Source organism: Musca autumnalis, unplaced genomic scaffold (assembly GCF_047663935.1).
Source record: "Musca autumnalis isolate F117 unplaced genomic scaffold, ASM4766393v1 scaffold_2, whole genome shotgun sequence".
NCBI classification, from domain to species: domain Eukaryota; kingdom Metazoa; phylum Arthropoda; class Insecta; order Diptera; family Muscidae; genus Musca; species Musca autumnalis.
The window spans coordinates 25,480,032-25,486,945 of record NW_027411755.1 but is presented as its reverse complement, the minus strand read 5'-3'; the positions used below and the strand labels follow the sequence as shown (position 1 = coordinate 25,486,945).

Sequence of the window (6,914 nt, the reverse complement as noted above, 5' to 3'; positions counted from 1 at the left end):
ACAGATATACCCTCAGCTGTGTATATTGAAACAATTTTTTCCCAAAAAACGTATGTATTTAGGGGGTTTTAAAAATTTTGGATGTATGAACCGACAAAAATGTTGATTAGGATTAAAAATCAAAAGTTTTGCGGAGAAGATACTTAAAGGAATGGATCGACATTGACCATTATGGAAGTGGATCTCCAGCCACTACATACGGTGCCATAGGGGGTTTTTACACCCTTCGGGCCGTTTGCTCAAGAAGTATGGATTAGCCCCTGAAAGAAATCAATGTGATTCGATTGCAGGTCTTAAAGTGAACTTATCCGAAATTTTGTGTGGGAGGTACCGGATGGAGTGGACAAATATAGTCCATATTTAAACCAGATCTATATCTGGTAGATATATTAGGATGTGTAAAGTATGGATCAATTCGGCCACTCCCTTCAAGAGTTACCGTACGAACAATTTTTCCGAACATTTTTGAGGGAGGTACCTGAAGGAGTGGACCGATATGGCTTATCTTCGAACTAAAACTATGTTTGGACAAAATATTACTAAGGTCAAATTTTGGACCGAATCGGTAGACCCGTTCGAGAGTTATCTCGCGCTCCAACCACCTCACACGGTGTCATAGGGGTTTTTTTTGCAACTTTCAGGCTATTTTCTCAGGAAGTATGGACTTGCTCCTGATGAAACTTATACCATCGTATGGGGGGCAGTGAATATAAGTTGCTAAAGTAACAATCAAAGCGATGCGAGAGATGGCCCTAAACTGAACTTTTCCGAAATTTTGTGTGGGAGGTACCCGAAGGAGTGGACCGATTGAGTCCATATTGAAACCTTATCTAAGTCTAGTACACATTTCACGATGGGCAAAGTATGGACCAAATGGGTTAGTCCCTTCAAGAGTTATCGTGCGAACAAATTTTCCGAAAATTTTCGAACTTTTGTGCGAACTTTTGTGGGGGAGGTACCGAAAGGAGTGGACCGAAAATATTACGAAAGCCAAAATTTGAACCGAATCGTTTCATCCGTTCGAGAGTTATCGTGCGCTCCAGCCAGACAAACAGACAGACGGACGGACATTGCTCAATCGACTCCAAATTGTCTGAAACACATTTCGTCTAAACATACTTGGGGTCTAAAACCATTATTTCGATGAGGCACATTTTGCCCGTATGAAAGTGTATATACACTCGTTAGCATAAATGCTGTGGGCATAAATATATATATTTTTTTTTCAAAATAATATTTAAAAAATTCACGATTGAAACAAAGTTACTTAAAAAATCCAAGACATAGACCTATTTAAGATACATCGGATTATCCTGAAAATAACGTATACACTATACGTCTTGGTGAGGGTTGCGTGTGTAGAGATCATGTTGTTAAATAGGGATCTACTTTCGATACAGTCCGCTTGAAAATGGTAAATATGTGGTAAGCAGACCGCCTCCACGGGATGAAGTGGAGAGGCTTCTCGTTCTCATCAACTGGGCGATTGAAGAAGTCAATGAAACCCAGACTAAGCGTTACAATGAGGGAATTTATACGTACGTGAAGAAGCAGAGGGTTGCAGCATCGAAGCTGGCAGCAAAACATAAAATGGTAAACGAGAAGATCCTCCAATTGTTTATGCCTGTTAGGCCCCTGTCATTGGAGGAACAAATAAAATTCCTGCGATGGGATATCGACATAATGGAGTATGAAGAAGGGAAATTGAAAGTTAAGAACAAGATTCGGGAAATCGACCTTGAAAAAGCTGAAGAGGCTAAAGCAAGCCTTGAAACCAGTATAGAGTTGGGTTATCTTTTCTCATTTTCAGCAACCTTCAATTATACCGTACCTACACCTATACCAATTTTATATCATAAATGTTCATCACACGATTGTGATTTCTTTGTTAAGGAGCTAATAAAATATGTGCCTAGCAAAAAAAAAAAAACTAATTTAATTCGTCCAAATAAGGAGTTGTAGATTTCTTTATCCCATATTGTAATGATGATGAACAACTAGAATATTGCTTCGTTGACTCATGCCGTTTTATGTCAGCAAGTTTAGACACTATGGCTAACAATTTGAAAGATGAGAACTTGTAAACGTTTAGAACACACTTTCCCAATGACAAAGAATTCCCTATAAGGAGGAGGAAGGGTGTATGTTGTTATCAATACTTAGATTCATTTGAAAATTTTAAAGATACCAGCCTGCCTCCTATAGAACAGTTCAACATCGAATTAAATGATTCAACATGTAGTGAAACTGATTATGAATATGCTAAAAGAGTGTGAAAGACTTTTTATTGTCGATCCATGCAAGATTATATGGAAAGATAGATAAAAACATACAGATGTTTTTGAGAATTTCCGTAAATCTTGTAAACAGAATCATAAACTGGATCCATGTCAATATTACACTACATCAGGATATACGATATATATAAGTGAATTCTGAATTGCTCACAGGCGGGGATATGTTTAATTTAATAAAAATGGATATAAGGGATGGTCTTACCCAATGTCCCAAAAGATATGCAAGCAATAAATATATGGACGATTTTAAAAAGGATTTACCTTCATGGGCTATGAAGCAATCTCTTCCAATGAAATCGGAATTGATAACCGATGAAGATATATAAAAGTTCACAATTAATTCGGATATTGGTTATATATATTTTTAAGATATAGACTACACTGAAGAATAATATGAAAGTCAAAAAGGTTGACGGGTCAAACTATGAGAAGTTTGTCGCAGATTTTGTTCCAAAGATCGATTAAGTAAAACGTTATATGGTATTAGTATTAAAAAGTTCGAGTTATTGTCTTTAAACAATCTAATTGGCTAACTCCATATATAGACAAAAATACAGCTAAACGTCAACCAGCTTAAAATTCGTTTCAAAAAGGTTTATATAAGCTGTATAATAATGCTGTATTTGAGAAAACTATGGAAAACGTTGACAATCGAAAAATGTTTAATGAGTCCCAATTTACATTAGGCGAGTTTACTTGCGGCAATTGTCAGTTTGTAGGAGAGAGAGGTGAGGCATATGGTAACCCTTTGCCTCTCAGCACCCTCTCTCACCTACAGACTGACAATTGCCGCAAGTAAACTCGCCTAATGTAAATTGAGACTAAGTAACGGAGTGGGAAAATACAGATAGACGTAAAGTATGTGCTCGAAAATAATTATCGAAACCAAATTGTCATAGTGCATCACATTTCAATGAAAACCTTTGGGCGATACAAATGGATCGAGTAAATGTTATGTATGACAAACCAATTTATTTAGGTTTTTGTATATTAGGAATAGCGAAGTTGAAAATAGGTGTGTTCGTTTACTCAAAATTTGTACAAATTGTTACTGGATGTTGTTCGTGTAATGTGCTAAGTTCTTTTGCATTGTACTGTAGAGTAGTACAATGCAAAAGACCTTAGCCGATTACAAGAAGTAACTGAACTTGTACAAATTGTTGGGTAAACGAACACACCTAATGTATGATTTCCAATGTATGATCCTTCCACACATGTCAAATAAATCGAGATAATGCACTCAATCATGGTATAAGCGTATAGTCTAAACAATGTATAAGTTTATTCTATGACACTCAACGCCATCTATTTAAAAGATCACATACTATTTTCCCATAATTGTGTAATTACGCCCAGATAAATAAAAGAGGACAAAAACAGTTGAGAAATCCCTAATTATCTTTTTTTTTACATTTTTGGGCAAAACAAATTTTGCAGTTCATAAATTTCAATAGAATTCACGCCTACGGGCTTAAAAAATTGACAAAATGGCGGTGTTAAGTTTTCGCTTGGCATCCCACGTGCTTTAATTATCAAGGATTCATTCCTAAATATACGATTTCTTCGCAGAAGAAGACTTCGTAGTTCCCAAGTGCTATAAAGCCGACGTTTTAAATTAAATTAAAAGTTTTTCTTAATTTACTAAACGCAGTAACCGCGAAACTTCTGAAATATCGTTTTTTGGAAAATAAATGTAGACTAAGTCTACGTAATTGGTGGTGGCTCTAAACTTCTATCAACACCAAAGGAAGTGGGCCAAGGAGAAGTTCTCTTAACTTAACTGAGGAAAAAAAAAAAAAAAAAAATTTGCAGTTCGTCTTCGGACGGCTCACCGTGAAGACATAAAATTACATGTAGATACTACGCCTACGGGCTATAAAATTAAGTGTACAAAATGGCGCTCAGTTAAGCCATCGCTAAACATATGCTAACGCATATAACCTAAAAATCAATCGAAGAATAAACTAAAAACCAATCGAATAATAAACTAAAAATCAATTAGAAAATTAGTGGATTCATCCCTATTGCTTGTTGTGGCGTTACCTGTAAATTGGCTAAGATCTAACTTCGTTAAATCGAATAAAATCGATTTATTTTAAGTTAAAAAAAAACAAATTTTGGTAAGGAAATTAAATGAAGCAGAATGCAGAGTAAATATATATTTTTCTTTTGTGAAGGAACCCATTAACAACGACCTTTGTTTGGCCGTCACACGATTGAAAACTTATATAAATAAAAATGGGAAGAAAAGCTGGTAAAGCTGGCGCCGTTTCGTATTTTTCAAGAATATATTTCTTAAAGATTCAGGATGAATAATCTTTAAATTTAAATGCACAAACAATACAGAATACTGTCCTTTTTTGAAAAATTAAATATTTTCAACAATTTAAATGGCAAAAGGAAAATGGGGAACAACGAAAGTCAAAGGAAAAGAATTTATGCCCTTTTCAAATATGCGGTAAGTACAAGTAATTCATTGTATTTATAAATGTTTGGTTATCGTTTATTTACGTACATGTTTTCTTTGTATATTGCAGTAGAGAATTTAAACCCATAGAAAGACAACAGGTCTTAGGCCGTGACTTGACCGAATTGTACAATGAGTTACAAGTCTTGTTAAAACCTTTAAAGAAAAAACAATCGTACGTTTCCTTTAGTCCTACGACCCCTAACAACTTTATCATATCATATGGGAAAACAATAAAGTCAAAAAAATTAAGTTGCGAAATGGCATAATACCTAATTATGAAGTGAAAAAACATATATGCAAATTTAATATTATTGGAAAAGGGTGACAAATGTCACTACATTTATATTAAAAATGGATCTAGTTAAGCAAAAAAAATCTAAATAAAATATTATGCACGCTAGTTTTCATTTTGGTTATAAATGTCTACATTACACGAGACGGAATGATTTGATGAAAAAGGGTAAAGCCACATTAGCATTTAAAAATTATAAAACCTGATGGATAATCCATTTGCTATATATGACGATTTTGAGTGTGTACTAAAGAGGTTAGAGACAATGATATCTTTATTCACTGTTGTTTTTGCTTCTACATAAAATTTAGTTTCGACAGTAGATTAGATAAGTTCTTTATATACACTGGTGAAGATGCAGCGAAAAAATTTGTTGAAACGCTAGATTATGAATGTAGGGAAGTTTTTAGAAAATATTTGAGCGTTCATAGAAATATGAACATAATTATGTTACTATAATCTTTGCCTATTGATTTAGGATATACTAGACACTTATGTTTTATTATCAATATGTTTGTTTTATGATAAGTGGCCAAGTGCATTTTACAATAAATTTCGATGTCTTTTGAATTTAGAAGATTCCCAGCAATCATAAAAATATAATATATGATAATAAAGGATCGATAGAGTACACACACGATACGCTCTGTAGGCGACATGCTAGTTTTAATACAGAGACAGAATAACCCTCAATGTATACTGTTAGCATTGATTGATAAGAAGCGTTGTATGTCTGCAAGTAGGCTAAGATTGATTAATTGAAGTAGTTCTTAAGGAACATATTTTTAAATAAAATTAGAACTGAATATTCAACCAAAGACAACGGTTTTGTATTTGCTTCTCAACATTTTGGTCCTTCGAGCTGGATAAAAATATACATTTTGGTCCTTCGAGAGAAAAAAACCAGCGGCCGTAGAAAAAGATTTTGGGAGATTGAGGAGATCGAAGATGAACATACGCCCATGGAAGACGAATACTGTCACGCAGCTTACACAAAAATCGAAATTGTCAAGGATTTTGGAAGGAGCTGAAAACTATTTTTCTGAAGCAAACAATTCATATATGTTTGAAAACCTATTGTCCGTACTGGATACTACATTTGTCAGCAAAGTGTCGCATTCAGTGGACCAACACCATACAGAATCAACATTGTGCAAAGCACCCGATTACAATGCGGGCATTGAAATAAAATCTAATAAAATACCGTCAAACAGCGACGAAGACATGTCGGAAAACGACACTAATATAAACTCGTCGTATATTATTAATTTATTAACGGAGAGTGAATAAATAAAATAAATAAAAATTCAATCCAAGAGTAATTTTTTTCTTCCCAATAATGATAAAATACTTGTAAATAATTTTTTTGTATGTTTAAAAATTATTCAAAAAAAAAAAAAAATTAATAAAAACCAGTAAGGAAAGGATCAAAGTCGGGCGGGTCCGACTATATGATACCCTACACCACTGTGAATATGTAAAATATAAATCGGAGCTATATCCAGATCTTAACCGATTTTGATATAATTTGGCACATTTATTTCCAGACCGAATTCATACGAATGATACATCGGATTATCCTGAAAATAACGTATACACTATACCACGTAGAAATAGAAAAAGTAATTGGAATGATGAAGGATGAGTGTTCACGTAGTAAACATACATAGTGTACAAATTACTTTTGTACATACTTTTGGCTGGTGTCGAGGCGCGGCGAAAACCGAGAAGACGAAAGAATACGAAGGAGGAGCGAAAATCGAACGAAATTGCGAAGAATAAGATGAGCGAAATTACGAAGAATAAGAGCAGCGATATTACGAAGAAAAAGAGGAGCGAAATTAAATTAATTAAT

General features: G+C 34.2%; 1 long non-coding RNA gene across 1 annotated transcript; it reads left to right on the top strand.

The window, feature by feature from the left end:
- The first annotated feature begins 3,732 nt into the window (after positions 1-3,732).
- LOC141392405 (uncharacterized) lies at positions 3,733-5,877 on the top strand. The gene is made up of 3 exons (XR_012409791.1): positions 3,733-4,417; positions 4,475-4,755; positions 4,835-5,877. It is a non-coding gene; the product is annotated as an uncharacterized lncRNA (long non-coding RNA).
- Positions 5,878-6,914: the final 1,037 nt, after the last annotated feature.